Here is a 26896-nt window from a genome sequence, read left to right on the forward strand (position 1 = left end):
CTATAAAGCAAAATAACAAGATTATGTTAGTATGTTTTACGTATATGGAAGTATTGCATTTTTTTTTATATTCGCTCTTAACGAAACTTATTAATAAAACAGGTGGATTTATTTTACAACATTCTGCAAATGCAGACATGGATATAACTGTAACTAGCATTTTCCATCTGGTGCGGCCAAAAGTGGCTACAAAAGAAGGTTTGGAATAGCTACTGGGGAAAAAACAGCGTTTGTTTCCGCGCATAGACTCGCAATACTGGGTTGAGCAAATGACATGCACAACTGTAATTTAAATTGACTTGAAAAAAAAGATTTTACGCGGTGATGACTGTGCAGAAAGATTCGAAGTAATTTTGAAAATATTATAATTGGTGGCGATTATTAAATAATGAAAATATTTAAAATAAAATAATTGGAATGCGGATGACATGTTTAGCAAACGTTTATGAACACTGGTATAGCGGACTAGCAATAAAACAGTGTTCACGCATGCCCTTAATCCCATGAAAGGTTTATGTCTGAATTTTTACAATATCAGTGTTGACAAAACAAAATATTATGACAGCATGCCTTTTATTGTTTATAAATGAAAATAATTATCATTTTCATGTATTTCTCAAAAACAAACACGAATATTGTTTTTATTTGTAAACACTAAAAACTCGTGTCCTTACATATTTATTGAAAGTGTTTTCTATAATTACATCATGGTCATTAATAACGGTATTAATTCATTTGAAATTCAAATAAAAATCGTTTCAAAGTGGTATATTCAGTAAAAATGACATTCAAACTCAAAGCGCATGAAGACGGAAAACAAAAAAGAAAGTACTTTTGTTTAATTGACGGCTCTGATTACCTACCCATACTGAAATTGTTCATGTTTTAATTGCGGTGTGTTGCCTTTGGTTGGCAAGTTGTGTATTGTATAATTACAAGTTAATAATAAAATACATTTTATTTGGTTAATCGGGTCATTGATTTCAAAGGTATGAAACAAACGAGTTTTAGATTTTGAATTTGAGCACTGGAAAACATTTCCGTAACTCGTTCACATTTAGAATGTTTAATAACTATTACAAATAACAAATTCAGACATATAAGTGTGTATGTGGTTTATTTTAATATTGGACACATTGCAACTAATAAATAGAAGTCAACAGACGATTAATTGTTCTAAATTAAAGAACCACTTTAAATGAGAGTTCGCAGACACTATCAGAAAACTGTGACAACTATATTACATTCAAACGTTTTGTTTTCCATAACATGGGTATATGTGATTTTAAAAGGATTTTATTAAAGAGCTCATCCACGCAGGATACGTGTTGTTAAACAATACTTTACATCAATTGAAAATTTAGTGCAATTTGAGTCTCGTGCAATTTATGATCCATGTTGAATCCAAAACACAAGCCATGAAGTGCTTGCAGTATTATTGTTTTGTGATATTAAAAACGGTGTTGGGATCAATTATCACTAGCGACAATTTCGTCCAAGTTAAAACTGATTACGTCATAAGAACTGGTGGTGCTCTGCTACAAAAACGGAGTGTGATCGAATGTTCAAAAGCTTGTTTGACAGGCGCGAATGACTGCGGATTTAACTTCGTCAAACATAATCGCCAGTGCGCATGCGTTACTTCGGATGACCTCCAAGGAATGAGTATGGAAACGAAACCAGGGGCTTCAGTTTATATACATGGCCAATGTACTCAAGAATTTCAGGCAAGAAAATTCACTAAAACACTCAATTATTGGAATGTTAACTTATACAAACAAGATTTACAGCAAGTATAATTACAATACGCGTAAAAATTTTTAAAAACGTTTAGAATAAAAATAACTTTTTTTAATTTTCATTCTCGCCTTTAGATAGAAATTACGAACATGTATTTTAAAATTGATTATGCGTCTATTTATGTATTCAAGAAGGCCTATGTGTTTACACATTGATGTTGGTTTTAGGAGCAACTGCGAGCTTTTACATCTAAAACGATGTCAATGTCAACAACAATTACAACAACATCAAAGATAACGGTATCTCCACCCTTGTCAGCTGCCACTGCAATGCAGCTCTCAACAACAACTACAACAACACTGCAAACCTCGAAAGCCTCAATGAGTTCACTGGAAACTTATACAACATCAACGACGAACCCGCAATTATTTACACCAAGAACGACAACACCACACACTGCAGCATCAACTACGACAACACCACAAACTTCAACAACAACTATGTCAACACCACAAACTTCAACAACAACTATGTCAACACCACAAACTTCAACAACAACTATGTCAACACCACAAACTTCAACAACAACTATGTCAACACCACAAACTTCAACAACAACTACGACAACACCACAAACTTCAACAACAACTATGTCAACACTACACGCTTCAACAACAACTACAACACAACCGCAAACGTCAACAACAATTACGACAACACAACAAACTTCAACAGCAACACATTTAATGACAGTTTCGAATTCACTAGGACCTGCCGTTTCAAACTTCTTTGCAACAATGAATACGATGCCCGTAGAACCAACCACGATCACTTCCGTCCGCGCTTGCGTACCGGAAGCACTCCTCTGCCAATCTGGATCCGTGCGCTTGTTTTCGTCATCTGATGTGTTCACGTATGCATCGTATTCTCACCTAACTTCTGGTTCACTTTCAACAAAAACTGTCAAGTCATTATTTCCGATGACATCGGAGAATGTGATAGCAGCTTATGCGGACACCACCTTTGTGTATTTAATAACAGGTAAGGTACTGGGCCCTTTATCTAAATGCTACCTTAAGGCTATATTGCTCGTATCTGCCTGTTAATGGCACGTCAGGGATTTGTGTCTAATGCCTCACGTCGAACGTATGTAACGAGACCTGTTTGTTCTGTTCTGTTCACAAAAATCGATGTCAAAGTGTAAACCGTAAGCTCTCCTAGGTAGCAGATCGAACGAATAAAAATATATTTTATATTTATTTGGATATCTGCACAAATTTAACATTTATACATGCATTATTTGTAGTAATGATATTAATTCAGTATTACCATTATTTCGCTATGATGATATTTATTGACTGATTGTTATTATTTTGAAGTAATGATAATAATACAGTGATTGTTATTCTTTAAGTACGGTGATGTTATTTATGTGGTAATTGTCATAACTTCGCTATGACGATATTTAATCAGTGAATTTTATTATTTTGCAATAACGATACCCATTCAATGCAATTTTTTATTATTTTGAAGTGACGTTATTTGTTTATTTATAATTATTTTATATTGTGATTACATTTATTCAGGGATTGTTATTATATTGCATTCAGTAATTGCTATTAATTCACACGAAAGATGTTTCTTCAGTTGGTTCTATTTTTATTTATTTTTTGCATTAATGATATATATTCAGTGATTGCCATTATTTTGCAGTGTTGACTTTTATTCGTTGATTGTTATTCTTTTGCAATGATGCTAAGTTATTGGTTATAACCATTATTTCGCAGTGATGATATATATATATATATATATATATATATATATATATATATATATCATCATCACTGCAAAATATATATATGTATTCACTGAATATTACTGCTCTGTATTAATATTTATTCACGATTGATATTCTTTTCCAGTGATCATAAGTAATTCGCAATTTAATAGTTTACGGTGATAATATTTATAAAGTAAATACCATTATTTCGCAGTGATAATATGTATTTCGTAGCTACCATTATTTCGCAGTGATACATTTATTAAGTCATTAACATTATTTCGCAGTGATTATATTAATTTAGTAATTACCATTATTTTGCTGTGATGATATATATTCACTGATTATTATGGTTCTGCGGTGATGATATTTATTCAGTGGTTGCTATTATTTTCCAATGTTTCAAATGGCGATAATCATTAAGTGATTGTTATTATTTTACAATGACGATATGTTTTAAGTGAGCGTTATTATTACAGTGATGATATTATTATTTAAGTGATTACCATTAATGCGCAGTGATGATATTTGCATAGTGATTTTTTTTTTAATTGCAGTGATAATTAATTGGTAATAACATTTATTTTTAAGTAAAGATATTTATTAAGTTATTAACATTATTGCGCGGCGTTGATATGTAAACAAGAGGGCCTGAAAGGCCCAAAGTCGCTCACCTGAGATAACAAGATATTTTTGGGACAAATCGTCTGACCAAGTTTCACGAAGATCGGAAAATAAATGTGGCCTCTAGAGTGTTAACAAAGTTTTACTATAGCCATATAAGGAAAAATACCCCGCCCCCTGGCAGCCATGTTTTAAAACTAACCGGCATCATTTTTGAACTCGTCCAAGATATTATCGGGATGAATCTTCTGACCAAGTTTCATGAAGATCGGACAGTAAATGTGGCCTCTAGAGGGTTAACAAGATTTTACTATAGCCATATAAGGAAAAATGCCCCGCCCATTGGAAGCCATTTTTTTCAAGCAAACATAATTTTTTTCGAACTCATTCAAGATATCATTGAGACAAATCTTCTGACCAAATTTCATGAAGACTGGACAATTAATGTGGCCTCTAGAGTATTAACAAGGTTTTATTATAGCCATATATAGCCATATAATGAAAAATGCCCCGCCCCTTGTGGCCATGTTTTAAAAGCAACCAAAACCATTTTCCAACTCATCCAAGATATCATTGGGACAAATCTTCCGACCAAGTTTCATGATGATCGGAAAATAAATGTGACCTAGGGTGTTAACAAGGTTTTACTATAGCCATATAAGGAAAATAGCCCCGCACCCGTGGTGGGCATGTTTTTCAACCAACCGGCATCATTTTTAAACTCGTCCAAGATATTATAAGAATGAATCTTCTGACAAAGTTTCATTAAGATTGGACAATAAATGTGGTCTCTAGAGTGTTAACAAGATTTTACTATAGCCTTATAAAGCCATATAAGGAAAAATGCCCCGCCCCTTGGCGGCCATGTTTTTCATGCAAACTTAACCATTTTCGAACTCATCCAAGATAGCATTAAGACAAATCTTCTGACCATATTTTATCAAGATTGGACGATAAATGTGGCCTCTAGAGTTTAAACAAGGTTTTACTATAGCCATATAAGGAAAAATGCCCCGCCCCCTGGCGGCTATGTTTTTCAACATACTGGCATCATTTTCGAAGTCGTCCAAGATATTATTAGGATGAATCTTCTGACCAAGTTTTATGAAGATCAGACAATAAATGTGGCCTCTTGAGTGTTAACAAGATTTTACTATAGCCATATATAGCCATATAAGGAAAAATGCCCCGCCCCTTGGCAGCCTTGTTTTTCAAGCAAACGTAACCATTTTTAACTCATCCAAGATATCATTGAAACCAATCTTCTGACCAAATTTCATGAAGATTGGACAATAAATGTGGCCTCTAGAGAGTTAACAAGGCAAATGTTGACGCCGCACAACGAACAACGGACGACGGACAAAAAGCGATCACAAAAGCTCACCATGAGCACGTTGTGCTCAGGTGAGCTAAAAACTATTGCTTGTTCATGCAAATGTGTGGCATAATATCGTGGAGATGTTTAACATTTCTTTTATACCTTATGATAAAACATGACATTTCTGCAGTGAAATAACAACAGTGAAAATAAACAAATTGTTATTTTCACCGGTAAAAATAACAAATTTTCGGAATTACTTTTCTATTTTTAGATTATCATATCAAGATTTTTAAGATCTGGAGTGAATTAAATTCGGTATTCCACCGAATCAAACACATTTTCTTTTTATTTTATGATTTTTTTTTACCGTTTATTTACATTGTAACAGAGCTTAACAAGAGAAATTTGCTGAAATGGTGACGTCATTTCGTCAAAAAATGACGTCATTTATTGTACTGAAATGTATTGAAGCACGCCACCGTAAAAATGGTAACTTTTCAGCCAAAGGGAAACAGCTGTTAATTATTTTCTTGAAAAAGGGGCATAAAAGAAACACTTCATGTCAGTGTAAGATCGTTTGTTATTTCTTTCACTCGTGATCATATAAAAATAATGTTTTCACTCGTGGCGAAAATATATTTTCTATGATCATTGGTGAAATAACAAACGATCTTACACTGACATGACTGATATCCTCTATTTCTATTCATTTTAGAGGATGATCAAGTCCACAAATATGAAAATGGTCGAACATACATCTTCATTGAAAAGAAATCTTTGAACGAGCACTTCAACGGAGAGGCACCTTCAGACATTAATGACGTCATATACAAATCGGACAATAACGTGTACATTTTCAGTGACGACAAGGTTCATATCATAAAACCGTCGTATGACGTCGAGGAAATAAGCCTGGATAATAACGGCAACAAGAATGTTTACACAAGTAAAAACTTCAGCGACAGACCGAAAGCCATAGCAGCTGCCTGTGAAATTGACGCCGATACACACATTATTATATCAGACGGGAGTGTTTACGTGTTTTTCTTTTCAACGAAACAATGGATAAATGTTGGACGTTTGAAGTGTTAATCTTGAAAATATTGGTAAGTTTAGTTCTTATGCACAATGAATTTCAGAGACTTGTTAATAGATTTTGGCATTTTGAATGTTTGGCATTGATTGCCCAATCTGCTAGATAAACATCGGAACTAAAGAGCCTTAGAATAATGGCACAAACATACAAAGAAAACAAGGACAAACACTAAGCACAAACGGTTTTCGAACCAAGATCTTTGGTTTAATAGTGCATGTTCAACACGTGTTCTTGTCATTATTGGTAACTTGCTCTCCTATATACAACTGCGTACTTTATTTCTTAAATAGGTGACAAAACATTATAAAATTATCATTGTGTCAATCTGTGAACAAGTCTGAACTGACAATGACCATTCGAGCGTTATTATAATACGTTTAAATGTTTTCCGAAAATAGGCTTTACCTAGAACAAGCATCGTCAAATGGTAAAAGGAATGGTTGAAGCACACTGTTAATTGTAAACAGTGTGATAAGTGGAAACTATCTGCGAAACGTAAAAAAACAACACTTGTAACGTTACAGGACGGATGACTCTGTGAATAGTAAAACAAATAAGTCGAAGGTTTCGTTTGGTGTTTTCGGCTCGATATATATTTTGCATAAATGTACACACGTATTTATTGAAGTCAAACATTTGCATTTGAAGTAAATAAAAGTGATGTTAATTTGTGACAACACTGTTCTTATTTGTGTAGCAGGTATATTAGGACGTTATTACAAATGCACTAGATGCATTATGAGCAACGGCAGTAGAAACGAAACGTAATATGTTCATAATTAAACGCCTACGAAAGTTTCTTTTTTTTCTCCTTTATCCAAAACTTAATATTTCTATTTGATTTCAGAACAGCTGTTGCCGTATTAAGACACAATTGTGATCTACTACATGTATATGAACAAATTTGTGACTGTCGCATAATAAACAGCACGACCATGCGGATGTTTATTTAGCATCAGGCACGACACCTTCCGCTTTTATGGATATGTTCGTTTAATGTAAGTCACTACTTGACGAAAATCTAGTTTAGGCGGAAAGTGTCGTCCTTCATTAGCCTGTGTTGAGTGCAAAGGCTAAGCTGGATTTACGCACATGCATTAAGTCCACTTTCCCCAGGACGAGACTAATATAGCTATGATGAGTAACCACTTCTGAGCCACATTTTAAAATACCTGACTATTACAATTATATCACAAATAGATGTACAAGATTTATTTAAAACAGGCGAAATTCTTTCTCATGAAATATATGTTTATGAAACATTTAATATTTGAAGTATATGGGGTTTAAATGGCATTCGTAGGTTCAAGATCGCTGTCATTCAGTGCATATAAAGATATGCAAGATCGTACGTCCGATGTTAATCATATAGAATTAATATAAAATAGAGAAATGTAAAAAAAAAATCAAAAAAAATCGAGCTCATAGAAGAGAAATTTAGATTAAACATGGAGGACACAAACATTATTGTAAAGCATATAAAAAAGAATTTCCAATGTGTTAGACTATTTTGATAATTATTAAAGAGTATATAAAAAATATATGTTAGACACATGCTTAAAACACTATTTTAAAGAATATAAAAGAAAAATATAATAATACAACTTTAAGCATTATTTAAAAGAATGTAACAAGCCATGTTGAATTATTTAAAACGTGAAATGCGAGACCTCTTTACACTCTCTATTACAGAATACAGACACCTGTAATACTATTTTCAATTTTTTAAGAGTATACCGAAAAGAATTTTAAGTTTAAACAAGAGAACCGCATAACGGGTGCCAACGCTGAGCAGCGGGTGCAGTTTTGAATAAATGAAAGCTTGTCAGAATGTATTTTTTTTTTAGAGGTCACAGTGACCTTCATCTTTGACCTAGGGATCCAAAATTTGGTGGGGCGTGTAGAACTCATCAAGGTGCATCTACATGTGAAGTTTCCAAGTTATAGGTTGAAGCACTTTGATTTTAGAGCCAATGTTAAGGTTTTAGCACTGCGGACGCCGGACACCGAGCTGGTTATGACAATACCTCGGGTTTTCTCCGAAAACAGCCGAGCTAAAAATTACCTTAGAGCATATAAACGAAAAATGAATATGTTAAATATTATGAAAGAGAACAAATATTACGAAAACAGACACCCAACAATCCCATTTAGCAATGCATAATACACAAGTATAATAAAAGAACTAGTATTTAGGAAACAATTTTGCTCACTCTTTCAACCAAATTTCAATGATAACAAGTAATTTCAATTCATACAGATAACGTCTAGTATTGGTCAAATAAATCTTGAACTTTGAAGTGAAACCTTCATATTGACCATTTACAAATAATGCCCAAGTGTTCTATAAATATTGCGCGGTTGAGCCTTGACCTGAAGTCTTCTTGTCAAAATTACAACGTTTTAAGAACATAGACTACATAAGTTTTGGTAATCAATATGTTTACACATGTAACATAACCACTATGAATGGAGAGATGGTTTGAAGGATAAATATAAAGTACACATTTAGAAAGCAACTATAGGAAGTGATTTCAGTACTACTTTTACTCTTAGAAAATAGCCCTAAAGTTTGCTCCAAAAGGGATTGTTTAAATAAATGGAAACTTACTTATTTTGTGTTGACCTAGAACATTGGTATTACTGTTTGTCAAATGGATATCTGTGGCCCAAAATAATTTGCCTACAATTCATTTATATTGTTAAGTGTCTTTGCACATTCCTCAACAATCTGATGTCCAAATAGATTCAGATTTTTCATATGATAAAATCATCCTGGATTCATCTTATTCGCCAAAATATGAATGAAGAGTAAAGATATGTAGCTGTTCATAATTGAATAATAAATTCTGTTTGAAGATATTGTGTTATGTTGTAACAGGAATATATAGAACATTGTGAATACATCAATGAACGTTTATAAATATTCTAACATAAAATTATAACTTTTTTTATAGATAAATGCAATTTCTTACCATAAGCCTATTTACAATAATAGTTACATTAATTCAGTTGATTTTTTTTGTTTCATATCATGTTTTGCATAATTGTTTAAATTTAATAGGTTAAAAGACATCTTTTTATGTATCCTGATGTTCAAACCACGAGAGCTTGGAATCATTCCATCAGAACAGAAGCCATCGCTTGATGACTGATAAAAAAGTTGTCAAAGCATTATTACTTTAATCAAAAATACATTGACTTGTAGTAGTAGATTTTGTCAACGAGTCTTATAAAAATAATCCAAATTTTGCTTAAGATACAGTTACCCTGAAATATCTGTTAATAACAAAAATAAATATACGCAAAAAAAGAAACCAAAGCATACAGCATACGATATCAGACACATTTATTAAAGCAATGTATTTCTCCATCATTTACAGAGAAAAGTGCGATGAAGTGTTTAAAATGCTTATGTAAAACATCATGCCCACAAAAACTTAATTTAAAAAACCAACTCAAGTTTTAATTAAAACAAAGCAAAATTGTCCAAAAGAAAAACAAGGACATGTTAACACATAAAAATACACACAATAAATGCCAATAGTTGACAAACTGAAGTTAAACTTTAAATTTAGGTGACAAGTGTTTAAAATTGTTCTTATCAGACAAACATGCCCCAACTAATATTTGTCAAAGGGGTAAAATGTTACCTCATCCAGACCATTGGTAACATATGTAAATTAAATTCATGATCGTATGTCTAATACTTCACTTCAACAAAAGGCCATGCAGTTTATTACCAAACTCAAGACCTCAAATTGGCAAATGATGTACGTAAAATGTTGTGTGTGAAGAAAACTCCTAAAATTCAATTTATATTTATTTCAAACAAAGAAATGTGGATGATGGTTATATAACTTAAGAAGGATGCCTATTTTAACATTAAATGTTAAAGATTGAAACCAACAATGGGAATCTCATAAAACTTGATCTGATTGGAAAATGTGTAGTAATATATGAAATATACCTCAAGACCTTCCCGCTTTACAGTGACCTCCCAGTCAACTTGCATTTATCCTTTGTTAAGCATTTTTTTTTCAGCATTTTTGTGAAAATCAGTTTTATCTAAAAAAAACAAATGTTTATTTCAGTGTTAAAATTTATGCAAGTGCAAGTACTTTGATCATTTATCATACCGGTATAACATATTAATATACATTTCACTCCAGACATACGTACTAAATAAGTTCAGAAAAAAATATTAACGTTCATTTTTTTCTATTCAAAGAGTCTTCAATTCACAGAAACATTGTTCCATTTAACCAGTAAGCCAACAAACGTATAAACACAAATATACATATATACAGTTCTATTAAAATTAACACCCTTGTTAATTGAAAATAATTACATGCACCCCATATTTAAATCACTTTTGTTTAAGAAAACATACATTTAAATATGTTATTTAGAAATTGCTTGGTGCTTATAAAATATATATTATTTTAACATTGTATACTCCAAAGGCGATGACACGCTCTTGCAAGTTAAGTAACTGTGCAATTATAACTCACCAAATTATTATTGGCACGATTGCAATGCGTTTTTTTTTATTTTTAGTTGGTGAGATGTTCATCCAAATCAGTTTCTGTAAAGTGTTTTCCTTTCTTAAGTGTATTAGGACTGGGGCTTTAAAAGGTTTAAAAATGTTGTAATAACCACCACAGGCAAACATACCATATAAAGACCACTACTAAAAATCTTATGTAGCATGCTTTGCAGGTTTCTATTCTGGTTGACATATCCGAGTAAATGCTACAGGGTTTAGTAAAAATTTACTGTATGAGTGTGAGCTTTTTTGGCATTTCTTGGGCCCTAAATAGAACTCTAGCATTCATTTCTTTATATATACTTTGTTGATATCCACAGAAAAAATAAACCCTATTCAAAACCCTTCATATATTAGATTTTATTTATATTAAGCATACCGTTTATTGATTTAGTAACAAATATATGTTTATTGATTAAGAAAGACAAGACAAGACAGGACATATTTATTCATACTTGCACAGTGTACATCGTCTAAACACTATAACTTTCAAAATCAAATATGTCACAGAAATAAACATAGTAAAAATATAAACATAAGCAGCATCGTATACGGTTACGAAAATTCAAGGTAAAACATTCTTTTAAATATGAGGGATAACTTTTGAAGTTAGGTAACAATATTAGAAATATTATTTCTTAAAATCATAGCATCTTTTACAAATTTTGCTAATTTAATTAGTTCAAATTTATTCGTTGTATTCAACAATTGGTGGAATTTATAAACAGAAGGCCTAACATAGTAACATTTCTTAAGGTAATTTCTTCTACTATCAATATACAAAGGGCATTTACATACAAAATGAAACTCATCTTCGACATCTAATTGGTTACAACTAAGGCAATAACGTTCGTTTCGAGGTATATTTTGACCAGCATATCTTCCAGTTTGAATTCTAAGTGGCAGACTCGAAGTTCGAAGCTTTGTGACGTAGTGTCTTAGTTATTTAGGTAGTAAATCTAAATAATTTTCGTAAACAAACATAGGCTTAAATACACGGTACATATCTAAGACAGAGCTATATTCAACAGATCTAAACCACTCTTGTTTATAGGTATCAATAACAACATTTTTAAAATGTGGTATACATATTTTAACATCAACAGAGCTTGGATTATTAAACACGTATGACAAACCGTAGATGTCTAACATTTTTTTTATATTAGATACCCAATTAAATTGATTAGATTTATTGATTAAGAAACAAATCGTCATCATTTAAGTTAAAATGTCTATTTCTGGATTTTAATAAGGACGTTTTTCACAACAGAAAAACATGCCTGAAAAAACATAAAAATAGTCTACACAGCAGATCATCATTTATGCGATGCACACTGCACCCTTTGGCCTCCGCCATGCCCCTCTTCATCATCCTCACGATATGCCTCCCCGGCTCGCTGTCTACGTCTCTCGTACTCTGGATCATAGTCTGTCAGCGAGTGCTCTACAGCTCCGTCGGGCATTATAACTTCCGCACGTGGTGGTAAACATTTTTCCAGTTCAGCTATTTTTGTCGGTGCAATGTCGCCGGGTTTTGGGAACACTACTTTAAAGCGAATGATTAGACGGCCTTTCGTGAATGGGTCCCTATAGATTGGCATGCCTTCCCCCATGATGCACATTATGTCATCATTCTTTATAACCTCCCCTGAAACAGACTATTATGCACTTAATGTCATCATTCTTTATTACTTCCCCTATAACAGGCAATAATGCTATTAATGTCATCATCTTTAATTACTTCCCCTTAAACAGACCATTATGCACTTTATAAATTAATTTATTATTACCTCCCCTAAAACAGACCATTGTGCACTTAATTTCGTCATTCTTTATTACCTCCCCTGTAACAGACCACTATGCACGTAATGGCATCATAATTTATTACCTCCCCTGAAACAGACCATTGGGCACTTAACATCATCGTTTTTTTTCAATAACAATTTGGCACTATTTGTTGTATAAAATACCTTTTTAATAATGGTTAATGTTTTTAGATTTTAGACATTATTATTATCCTCATTTGATGCCATTTAAGAGTACTAACTTCTTTGCTGGAGAGTGGAATCCTTGGGTAATATCATATTACAAAAAATGCCATTGAACTTTTTTTCTAAGGCAAACAAGGAAAAAGTCCTGTACCATGCATATGCTTAAATCAAGAGAAGTAAATGACACCAACAGCAAGTCTGATTATGACACTCGACTCATCTTTAATTGACCTTCATATTTACCCCCCTCCCCCTGATTATTGGGATACAAGTTGGCGTGAACAGGAGAGGAGCAAGAATTAGATTAATTTTTTGCTCAGGAAATTCAATGGTCTAAGCAGGATTCGAACCAAGGACCTTCAGATTCCTAGACCAGCATCCTACCACTAGACCACCATCCTACTTTATTTCTATATAACACACCTGGTATGGGATACAAGGTCACACTTACTACATAATTATATATTTATCAACCATCAATATTGCTGGGATGAGGTATCAACCATCAATATTGCTGGGATGGTAAAATTTATACCATGGGGATTCATTTTTACAAACCATACCAAAGTAAACACTTATTGGAGTCTCATCTCAACCACACACGTACCTTGCAGGTAATTGATCACCAGGGTACGCCCATCTAGGGTCTCAATGGTCTTCTGAAAGCCACACAGCGCCTCCACTAGCTTCAGATCCATGTCCATGATGAGGTCCGTCTCCCGCCGCCTGAACACGGCATGCTCCTTCTCATCCAGGACTATGTATATGTCACCTGGCTCCAGGCCTGGCTCCTGGTCCCTTTACCTGCGAACCGGATACTCTCACCGTCCTTCATACCTGCGGAAAAAGGATTGAAATACCTGTAAACATTAATGGCCTCACCTGGGTCAACATTTTCTCAAGCCAAAATTTCATTCAATTTGAAAAATATCGTTTCACACGTGCTATTTTACAAGTGTTTATGAGCAAAATTTGAAGCAAAAAAAAATGTTTTCCTTAACATAATTGGTTTATGAGTAGCGATTAGCTAATTTGATTAAGTATAGAGAAAGCATTTAAAAATTGTGTGCGCTTTGTTTAGTATTTATTAAGGATTTCTTAGAGAGAAATGGTTTTTAAGCGTCACACATACATAAACAACACAAATAAAATTTCTCAAACGACTGCTCTTCTACTGCTTTTTCCAATACAGCACCCCTTTAAAACAAGATATGTGTTTGTCAGAAACAATATGTCCCCTTCTGCGCCGCTTTGAAGCTATATAATTGACCTTTGACCTTGAAGAATGACCTTGACCTTTCACCTCTCAAAATGTGCAGCTCCATGAGATACATATGCATGCCAAATATGAAGTTGCTATCTTCAATATTGCAAAAGTTATGGCCAATTGTTAAAGTTGGAAGAAACAAACAAACCAACCAACCAACCAACCAACAGACAGGGCAAAAACAATATGTCCCCCACTATAGTGGTGGGGGCATAAAAAAAATTGTTCCAGCGTCTATTGGTTAAAGGGGTGAAAACTGTACAAAGGTATTCAATTGGGTGTTACTTTAAAAAAAATTGCAGAAAGTTTTGAGAAAATGAGAAACTAGATACTCACAAAGCATTACAATTTTCTTAAATTAAACAAAATTCTTTTATCATGACCATGCAGGCGATTCCTCAATTTTCAAAGGAGGAAAATCATATCTTAAAGTGTGAGGGGAATTTTAGATGCAAGCAAAAAGAGTTACTTTAATTAAAACAACAAGGAAATGACCTCACCATGCAGTTCTGATTGAAAGGTCTGGACCACATTTCCTAACCTTAATTAATCATTCAATGGGCTACATGCAAAACAGGATACCTTTATCAACATGGACCTCACGAATTTTGTGATCCTCGACCGTTTTCTTGCCCATGCATGTTTTACATCGTAACTTTGGGTTAATTCTCTCCCCCTTCCCGTGGCATTCCGAGCACATGGTCTGAAGCTGTTGAACCATTCCTGGACCCAGCTGTCAAAGATGCACCTGTTAGAAAAATAGGAAAGCGTTAAAGGAAGAGTGTTACCATTTATTTTGTGCTGAAAGTTTAACAATCCAAAAGTTTGGCAAATTAAAATTTAAGATTCAGTCAGATCATTTTATTGACAGCTTTTGCACTTTATGCCCATTGTTTAAAGGTAAAAAAAATGATGACACATTCAAATAAAAGTCAACAAATGCGACATTGTTAAACTGACCTGTATGATTCATACCAAACAATGCTTGTTCTTGTATTTCCATGGATTGACTGAATAGAGTGCCTAAAGCAGTCTTAAAAACCCTTTGATGGCAGGAATTAGCGTCCTTTTTTTAATTTTTTTCAGTGATGCATGACACTGTACACCCTAAGTGGGCTCCATCTTGTTCGATTTTGCCTTCTTATTGAAACCCTGACTTAACAATGCACCAATGTAAACATCATTCTTTACCTTTGTCCTAAACTACTCACCGTCAAATGTTTCTGTTGGAACCCAACTTTGCAGCAAAAATACTATGCATACAAGCAAATGTACAAGACTAACCAGGATAGACAACCCTTCGTAACAAGGCTTACCTACCTTGTAGCAATTTTTGCATGCTCAGTTGTCAAAGCAGCTATTTTCCACCAAACCCTTCATTAGTTTGTTTGTTTGAAATTTAGGATTATATAAGCTAGTGTACACTGTAAACCCATGCTTAGTTAATATTTTGAATATGTTAAAAACGGACAACTTCTCTAGAAAAATCGGTGGTTGGAAAATATCTGTATAATTCCATGACAAATCCCCATAGAAGTAATGTGGCAAGACTGGGATTCAACTTACAAACAAAATTGTCCATGATAGCAACAAAGATAGCAAATTCGTAAGCCATATTGCACAACTTATATGAACTCATTTTTTAGTATAAAAATGTTTTGTGAAAGACAGACGTACAATGCCAATTATAAAAAAATATTAGTCATTAAAATTAAAGCAGTTCGGCCAAGCAAGCCCAATAAAGTGTAATATAAGAAACAGATAATCTAAGCAAGCATTATTAAAAAATGCAGGGCTTTTGGACTTATTCTAATTTGGATAACATTTAACATAATAACACTGAGTAAGTTGTGAACAATGCTACCATAATAATCATCAACCTCATTAATAAACTCAAAGCTTACCTGTATACCTTGACCTTTACATGTTGGACATTTCTCTACAGCCGCTTCCTTGCCTCCACGACCTGAATAAAAATGTGTTTCTTTGTTTGACTTTTTTTGCCAGATTCAACAGCATTTCTGTCAAATCAAAGCAGTCAATTCCTAGCAGTGTTTATGTTTTATGCCAAATTCCACCCAGTCCTGAGCTCCACACAGATATGGTTCAGTCCCAATGTTTGGATCCGGTTACAGACATATGTAATATGTGTGTCAGTACTTTTAACACCAACTCAATAAATATATATACTTGCTTTCATCAAATAAATGTCAAAGGTCATTCAGAGTAGAAAATAAGACTTTATTAAAATGCGTTTATTGTGGCAAAATACTTAAACAATATGAGAAGAGCATCAATATAATAAGACACCTCAACATCAAGATACGATAGTAAGAAAAGTAACTTATGTGACAATTTCTAAGCCTGGTTTCACTTTTATTTTACAAGTTTGTGCATTTAAATCGTATCAATGTAATGTAGTATACAAACCTTCACATTTGGCGCAGATAACTTTTTTCTTCAGAGACAGTTTCCTGGTGGCTCCATTGTACAGGTCTTCCAGAGCCACTTTTAGTGGATGGACCACATCCTTACCCTTCTCTGGACCCCTGTACGGGCAGGAGAAAACATAGAGCATTATAAAGAATCGTGCGCTTTCGTTTGGAATAACCCTGCATGAATGAATTGTTTAATGGAGGAATTAAACAGAAAACATTGTGGCAAGAAAAAATATGGTAGTTATTTTGAACAATTAGTTTTAGCTGGACTGAATTGATAGCAAAAGGTTTATTGAAGTTTTTTTTTTCCTTTGGGGGAAATAGGCAGGACACTTCAGATGGGGAAATTCAATTTCACTGCAAGCATGATACATGTTCATATGCTACCTTTGCAGACAATTGCTGGGATGCTTTACACAAAAAGCTCTCATTCAATTTCTGTCAAATTTAAGTATTTAACTTAGTATTTTTGTTGTTGTTTCTTTTTCAAAATTTCAAAATGCAACTGACATTGACAGAAGACAGTGAAGAAATATAAACAGCCAAAAGAAAGGTCCAGAAAACTTAACAATATGGAGATAATGAAGAAAATATAGGGCAGTTTGAATTGGAATATAAACATATGGATGCTTAAAAAGCCTCAAGAGAATTGATACTTATAATAAATTAATCGTAACAGAACATTAAGCTGCAGATAAGTCGTTATAAAGTTCATGGGAAATTCTTGCTCCACTAACCATTTACTTAGCTTCGAATGCTAGCAATTGGTTTTGCTTAGACTGAAACTTTTTCTTCAGCAACCAACATAAAACACGTTACTTATTGCTTTCCAAGTCAAAAATATGCCGAGTCACCCCCTTGATGGCTTCCTCTCCCCCGCGGTCGTACGTCTCCCTCTTATTGGGGTCTGACAACACCTCATACGCCTGGCTAATGTACTTGAACTGATGAATGGAAAAGAGACGATTGTGACTTTGGGAAAATGTGCAGTCCACACAGGCTAATCAGGGAGAACACTTTCCATTTGTTATGGTATTTTTTATTCAAAGGAAGTCTCTTCACATTGAAAATACAGTGAAGGAGGACATTGTGTCGTCCCAGATAAGCCTGTGCTGAATGCCAGACCCATAACGGCATAACGTTGGCGGGGGGAAACAAAGAGAAAGGAAATAAATATGTTAAAATGAAACTACCAATATTATCAAACTAATGGTTGGCAAAAATAACTAAACTCAGAAATGAGTTAAAAATCAGTTGCGCCAATACCGTTTGTTGATGAATTTATTTTCAAAGCATCTGGGATTACATTAGTGTTTTCTAAAGTTTAACTTCAGATAAATTTCAGAATTTAAAAAACTTTTTCTGGCTCATCAGGGTTTTTGTCCGGATGGTATTTCAGCGCCAGTGTTCTGTAGGCGTTTTTAATCTCTTCTGGAGTCAAATTGGGCTTCACTGCCAGCTCATCATAATAAGCCGTTTCCTTGACCATTGGTGATAAGAATATTCAATGAGTTGGAACTAGATCAGGTGTTGCTGCTCTACTGAAATCAAAAATGTTAAAGATAACCCCCAAAAGCACATTGGTTCACAATGACAGTTAACTACAACTAATGTCACCCCTGTTTAAATACATAAAACAAAAGTTAAATATTTGGCCCTGTTACATGTGTAGTCCAAAATGAACTCATTGTTGCAGTATCCACCTTTTTTTCAAGGATTGAAGGAATTAGCAGTATTTCAAACAAAAATATAGTAATGAATCAACATAGACAATATAAATTATGTTTCATATTGAAATAGCATTTTATTGCTGATATAAAAGTTAAACAATGCTAAAAATACTAGCCATTGAATGTGAATATGCGCATGTGCAACATAAAAACATGTACTTAAGGAACCTTTTCACGTTTTGGTAAATTGACAAAATTAAAAAAATTGTTTCAGATTTGCAAATTTTCGTGTTTTATTATATTTGTGATGAAAAATTAATACAGAACCTTTACCATGCTCTAAAATATCCATTAGTATGCATCTTTTGACGATTTAAAATCCTGAAAATTATAAAGCGTTGCAACGCGAAACGATTGAATAATTTGGAGAGTTCTGTTGTTGTCGTTATATTTTGTGATAATACGAGGATTGCTTATATAAATAATAAAATACATCACTAATTGAATGAGCACGGATGGCCAAGTGGTCTAAGCGTTAGACTTTTACTACAGGTGTCAGTGGTTCGAGCCCAGTTGAGGGTTACTTTTTTCTTTAATTTTATTTTTGTTTTTACCGGAGCTTTTTAGATCCAATGTTTACATTTATCAATATAAAGCATTTAATGACAAATTTAAATACAAGTCAAAATCTGAAAAAGGTCCCTTTAATAGTACACAACAATGTCTTGTTCTTACATAGAAGGTAAAATATCTACTGTGGGATAATGGTGAGGAAAGGTTCAGCGTGTTAAGTTACGAGTTCTCTCTTGTAACTCGTATTCACAAATAGACGTCATATATTAAATCCAATGCGTCATACAATGCGATTTATCAATATATGGCCGAAAGTACATAACATATTTATTCCACTTTTTCCATGATTTAGAATATGTAAATCTAACTAAATAAATGAATTAATATTAGTCTATGTATCATTTACAAATAATAAATTACGAGCCATAAGTGTCAATGACAAGACAGTAGATGACCTTTACATTACCTTGTGCAAATAATTACCATTTTCGCCATGTATTTAAATCATGATCAGTGCACAACTACTTTGCAGGGAGTAAGACGTTCGAAAACGTTTAATAAATTACTTTATTATAACATTTTTTTGCTAATGCTGTTGTTATCAAACGTTGTTTGAAAATATAATTGCATTCCGTAATGTGGTAAAATATGATGGATGCACTAAAGAATGAGCACACTAAACGTTTACTCCAATGGCGCACTTTACGGAAACTGATCCTTAAGATTGTAGAACAAGGGAAGTAATACTAATACGTATTTTGGATAGATATGGGCATCGGCTACTTCCCCTATCCGTTATAACTGCGGAAATCCAATTGAAAAATCCGTATTGTCACTGAGGTGAGATCGAAGATGCATATCACGTTTTAATCACTTGCCAAATTAATATTGAACATACAGGTTTTGCAATATGTCCTATTCCCAGCAAATAAGCTTTCAACTACTGCTCTCCCCTATTATATACAGATCATTCAATGATTCCAAACAAATTCAACGATATTAAGCATGTGCTGTCTTTTATTTGAGATAATCACACGTTGAAATGTTAGTTGTAAGTTCATTTTTAGAACAGGCTGTTAATCGCTAACGGTGCTGGTCCCGCAAGTGTCTCCTTGCAAAGCTCTTTAGATTTACTACCTGTATCTACATCTCACTGTGTTGAATGTTACGTAAAGTAACAGCTATTCAATATTAAATGGACTGAGCTACTTTGCTATCTATATTTTTCCGTTGCACTATTGTATCAAAACGCATAACATATTTTCAGACCTATTTCTTATGTAAATATTGCTTTAACCCTTAGCTTTACCTTGGCAATTTATTATAACAAGAGTGAAGCCATTTCATGTAGACATAACACACGTTACTTATATCTTGTTATTTAATTATGTAATGTTAACACAAATAGATTTTAATTCACGAAGAAATATATTGGTCTTATATTGGTTGGAAAAATAACATTGAACATACAGTTCATCTTTATACGATGTGGGAAGATAGGTTCTTCGCTACGCAGTTCCTGCAGTGTATGCAATGTGTGGCGACCGTTTTTCTTCCTTCCCTAAGTTGGAGCGAGGTCTTTACTCACTCGGAATACTATTTTCTTAGGCTACGACTTTTTTAATCAGGTTTGGAACTATGAATGTCGGTTAACATTATGGACATCTCATAAATTGACCAGAATATTTCGACGGTGTTAGACTACTTCAAACGCAACGATGCTAGAAACTCTGCTTTCGATTTTGCAATGTCCTTTTTAACTTAGTTTCCAGACCTCTTAAAAAGACGTTCAAAGGTAAATCATTTCGTGTAAACATTTATTTATTTCAGTACTATATCTATATGTATGCGCACTTGCCGCTGTTTGAATGGTATGAACAGAAGGCTGTCATTTAATATCGTGCAATTTTAGCCAAACTAATTCAGTAAGTTATCAAGAGGAGCAATTTAAGCTAAGCTATGTAATTTAAATTCGCGTGTAAATACAGTATTTGAATGTATAACAAAACATAGTCTTTAAAATAGAACGGTCAATACAAAGGATTGACGTTTGAGGCAGCGTTATGCCGGCTATACAAGTAAACATAATCTTTCCAGTATTATGCGTAAGCAGCTCAAGAACGGCAGATTCGAAAAAGAAAATAAACAACATGAAAATAAGTTTGCAATGATACAAAAGCATTGCTGATTTACAGATTTGAAATATCTGGATATATTACCCGGATTATTAATCGGTTAATATAAAATTAAATTGCGAACGTATAACAAACATTTATCAAAAATGATAATGCGATTCATAAAACACAACTTACTATATTCACGTTAGCATACATGCATTGATTTTTAATTGTCGCCAATGAGAACTCAAAATCATTGTCCAAACGATTTAAAATTCGATTCTTTTAGATAAATGTTTTATGAACATTTCAAATAACATACACAAGTAAAGGTTTTACCAAGTTCAAAGTTTATAGATGCCTGTATAATGCTTTTAATCATGTTTATGACTATATTGGAAGAAACTTACAAACAATGAAACAAAACAAAACCAGTAACAACTTTACCGAGTGCAAATATAAAAACTGGTCTCCAATAGTTGATGTGTGCTCTGAGCTGTATGACAGCTTAGCATGCTTATAATCAAGATTGCTTCATAAGTGTGCTTTTCCCAGTGTGTTCTGTGTTAGATTTGCTTTACTTTGGAGTAAATAAAATAATAAAGATAATACGTTTCTGTTTATCTAAGGCGCCCATGTCAACATATCACTTCAATAAACAAATGTATGGTATATAATTTTCTTGAAAATTTAACTTTGTGTTCACGACGCTCGTGTGAGTCTTCCTCATATTTCATTCAGCGACATTTTGTCTTCGAGATAAATCATTTAAGCATTAACAAGCTTATATGTGTCCATGTTGCATACGACACAGAGTTGAACAAGTGTCCAGACACCAACGCTTGTATGGTTCTGCATACAAACTTGCGGTCCGTGCGACACAAAACTAGTTTTATAAATATATGAGTATACAATGTACCTACCATTCGCAGATAATTCGGATACTCTTTCAAATATTTATATACAAACCCTTATATTTAATTATTAATTTAAAAGTAAACTATGATTAATAACGTTTACGAATGTCATCTCTTCTTCGAGGTAACAGTAAAAATATAAAGTGTTTAAACACACTCAAAAATATATATTGAGCGTTTTAGATTTTAAGATCATTGTATGTTATTTCGATAATTTCGTTTATATAATGTCTTCCACATATAATGAGCTTCGCAATCAATATGAGACTAACGCTACCTGCTAAATTTGTTTATGGTAATTTAAGAAGGGAGCAATATCCCTGTTCAAGTCAGGATATACTTTGCTAAACATAATAATCGTACATTAGACATTTTAATTCCTAACATGCGCGCTTGGACTATCTTTGATTTTTTTTTAATAATACTGATGCTTTGTCACAACTGTTTTCATACAAACATGCAGCATTTTTTAACCCACGCGTGTTTCAATTTTGAAGTGCATACAATGTTCAATAAACCTAAAATTGCCGAAATCTAGATTGTTCTACGAGTAGAGCATACATTTGTCCCTTATTCATTGGTGTTTTTATTTTCGCATCGTCGGCGTGTGAAATCGATTCTCGAGTTGATTCGCTTAGTTTTTCCGACAACTTGTTATAATTTTCTATCAGAAACGAGCAAATCAAGTTTGTACTAAACTTACAAGACTTCGGGTAGTGAACAACAACTCTATTTGGGGTTTCCATATGAAAAGCTTTGACAAATCACCATTGATAAAGAGATAAACGACCCTAATTTATGCTTTGGCTACTGGGCAGTTAACCCATCAACGAGATCGCGTTGGTCTGGCAAATCAGCCTAATAAGACTTTGATAAGAATATAGTGCAGTCGCTTACTACAAGCTGTATTTCGGAGCTACGATATATCACAATTACGATAAATCGACTCTAACAAAAATATGTTTGTTATCGGAAAGCTTTTTTTCGTTGTGATAACACATGTCATAAAATAAAACATGCAATTATGTGACACAGTTAAATGGGATTTAAGGCATTAGTCGAACATATATGTTGCATTCCCGCTTAAGTTTAGCGATCTTACATACATTTCCGCGGCTATCTGCTATCCGCGTGGAAGGAACGGTACAACGTTCCATATATATATATATATATATATATATATAAACCATATTAAACTTGCTTCCTCCATAATTATTTACGAGCTTACATACAAAACGTACACAAATCAATTTTTCAACACATTATCTTTTATAAATACTTACATCACTAAAAAACACAACCTACTACTACTACTACTGCTACTGCTTCTGCTGCTGCCGCCGCTACCGCTACTGCCACCGCTGCTGCTTCTACTACTACTACTACTTCTACATCTCCTACTTCTTCTTCTACTACTACGTAATATTGTTATTATTATTATTACTTTTATTATTATTATTATTATTATTATTATTATTATTATTATTATTATTATTATTATTATTATTATTATTATTATTATTATTGTTACTATTATTATTATTATAAGTAGTAGTAGTAGTAGTAGTAGTAGTAGTAGTAGTAGTAGTAGTAGTAGTAGTAGTAGTAGTAGTAGTAGTAGTAGTAGTAGTAGTAGTAGTAGTAGTAGAAGTAGTAGTAGTAGTAATAGTAGTAGTATGATAAAGTGGCATGATAACCGTTATACAGGGAGATATTATCTTTTCTTCCTATATTTCAATAAGAAAACCAATATACTTCTCGTAAAGACATATGCTAATATTCATGCAAAAATGTTGGTGTCAGACATTGATAAGCTATGACTGGTGCCTTATGTAACGTTTCATAACCATAGACGCATCATTTTAGAATTTTTGAGTTTAAATCAGTTTTCTAATTATAAAAGTAACAGTGTCCTTGATTTAACCATTTTAAGTGTTACCAATTGTGTTTTTAATCATTTCAGGGTATTATCATGCTATACATAATGCCTCGATCTAAATTATATGCTTCTTTTACGCATCATAGTGTATTCAATGACTCCTCTGTAAAAGTTGTGCAACCTATAACACGCGAGGGATCACAATAGTTATTAAGGTGCTACGAAAATTCCGTTAACGATAAAACACGCTAGAGGTTTATTTAAATGTATAAAAGCCCGTAAGTGAGCGCTTGATTATCCAATTAAATCTTTTAGCCATTTAATTGTTTTTGTAAGTTTTGTTTATTTAAATTGCATTATTTTGTGTAATAGTCTTTAAACACGATATCATAGGCACGTTTTGATCAATTGTAAATATTAACCCACTTTTTAGGTGCAATATTTACTAAATTGATTATACCTGCAAGCAAAACTCACAATAGGATAAGAATCGTGTGTCAAACATATCAAAACAATCATGTAAATAGATGGGTGATTGCATGTTACGAAAATGTCCGATCCTATGGATGTTTAGTCTGAACGCTGAGATATGAAGAATTGCTTAGTCAAACTCGATTGATTAACAATTGTTTGTTCGTTGACAGCACGCAGAAAATGACCAAATTGGCAAGATAAAGAATAATCAAGACGATCAAACTTAAAGTATACTCCTAACTCACCAACAATACAATCCAAACTATGTTTTAAAATACTAATACAATGTCTTATCCTCCACAATAGACGTTCTACCTGTGTTGAGGTGCGTTAACTGAACCAAAATGAATCATTACTTCCTCTCCAACAGTTTTACCTTGTAAAGGTTTACGAGCAATAAAAAGGTTAAAAATAGATACAATGATAACACGACCGTTAATCACGGGCGCCACCTCTTTTTGCGATGCATTTACAATTTGAATTACTTCCCTTTCATAACATGGCATTGATGTTTACCATAATTTGCATACATTTATTATTTGTTTATATCTCATTCATATGAAGTTTTGAAACTTCACCATGCCACAACTTATAAAAGTTATCACGGTTTCAAATGGCTTTGAATTAGATGTTGCTGTACATTTGTGGGTGAATAAATCTTCGCTGAATTGCACTACATTGCCTATTTTTTAAATAATGCAAAATATTTTTAACAAAAAGCATAAAGCATACTCACCTGTAGAACTATCCGTTAATTTTCAAAACATCCAGTCATTATCGCCACCTCGAAAGTAGCATGGGCTCATTATTAATGCATCGCAAACAGAGGTGGCGCCCGTGATTAACGGCCGAGGATAAGCTGGAATCCCAACTTACCAATTTGTATAAATATTGACTAGAAAAGAATAAACACATTACATTCTTTTTAATCCCGTTTGGTTTTAATTCGCGTATGTGTAGTAGTATCGAATGGCTTGAGTGTCTACTCGTAGTTTTTAATGTATGTTTTTGCTTTAGACAGAGGTGGTAATCCCGTGACAAACAAGATGGCATCTGCAATGCCGAGGCATGTATTTTTCGCCGTTGTATACCCTATATTACGTTTATTTATTGTTAAAATGACGCCCACACTCCTGCCATATCGTCAAAGGTGATCTCAACTTTACTCGCTGCGAAATTTCTTTATACGTACAGTTATTGTCACTGCATTTTCTCCAATTAAAATCTGAACTTGATGGAAGCGGATTTGCCAATGCTGAAAACGAAAATGCCACTTCTCAACCAAAATAATTATGTGTTTCGTTTCAATGGCTTGAAATATCGTAAATAGTAAGTTTTCTGCTTACTGAAACAGAAAAAATAAAACAGTGTCAATAACTTGTTAGACAAACTGAATATCAATATTGATATGTTGATGAGTCGAGTTCATGCATTCCTCATACTATTTTTTAAATGAGCAAGTGCATTGTACGACGTTTATTGATTTTGAAATTGGAATAACTTAAGTTAAATTCAATTGAATACATACTCAAGGTTAACCGGCAACACTTTAAAACGTTTTAATTTTATAACAACGAATGAATTACAAATGTGTTTCTTTTTGCATAAAACGTGCAGTATAAACTGCTGTAAATCGACTCCCGAGAAGTTGGTCTTTCCGAGTTTTCCTCAATGCAGGTGTAAATACCAGCATCTGCCCTATTTTCGTTCTGAAACAGTAATGTTTAGTTTGAATATATAATGCCTTCCTTTGTCCATCGCACCATGGCTAATAAGCTAAAATAAGGAGATTTAAAAATGTAAATGTCAGTTATTTAACGTTGCAATAGCATATAATATTGATCTTTTTGTTTAAAAGGTCATTCCCTGTACGTTTCTATGTTGGCTGATATTGATGGTGTAAACGGTATTGAAAACCACATGCGATATATTTTCGTTTCAGTATATTAATAAATTTTGTAGCAAATAAACATTGTGTCTTTTTTAAATAGTAACATTCGAGATTAAGAATTCATAGAAAAGTACTTATTGCGTCAAATACACGCGACACATCTAAAACATATTAACTGCTTTGATAATGCAAGCATATTCCGTAAAATGCGTTACATGATCGATACCACGAACCCAGGTGTAAAGGCTATTTTATGTTTTACAACTCACAACACGTGTATTTTCCGTACGTAAATTATCGATGTGTATACATTGGAAGTCTTTGATTAAATATGGCTGCAATTTCTTAGAGTTTCCCTTCTCTTTTAGTACTGTTGATCTATTTTGATTACAAGTAGAATCTTAATTGATAATAATAAAGAAAGAATAATCCAATAAAAGGTTAGGTGATTATCCATTGTGTATATCACAAAATGCAAAACATCAATGTATCTGTTGGATCTTATTTCAGACACTTTGTTAGTACCAATTGTTCAAGACACGCATTACATGTATGGTGATGAAGAACAT

At 33.3% G+C, this 26896-nt stretch overlaps 1 protein-coding gene and 1 pseudogene across 1 annotated transcript in view; both read right to left on the reverse strand.

Moving 5' to 3' along the window:
• The window catches only part of LOC127869767 (A disintegrin and metalloproteinase with thrombospondin motifs adt-1-like), a 214104-nt gene that overhangs the window by 143158 nt on the left and 44050 nt on the right, over positions 1–26896 (reverse strand). The gene's annotated exons all lie outside the window — the stretch shown is intronic.
• Positions 11659–24802, reverse strand: LOC127867276 (dnaJ homolog subfamily A member 1-like; annotated as a pseudogene).

Source organism: Dreissena polymorpha, chromosome 2, assembly GCF_020536995.1.
Source record: "Dreissena polymorpha isolate Duluth1 chromosome 2, UMN_Dpol_1.0, whole genome shotgun sequence".
Classification (NCBI taxonomy): Eukaryota; Metazoa; Mollusca; class Bivalvia; order Myida; family Dreissenidae; genus Dreissena; species Dreissena polymorpha.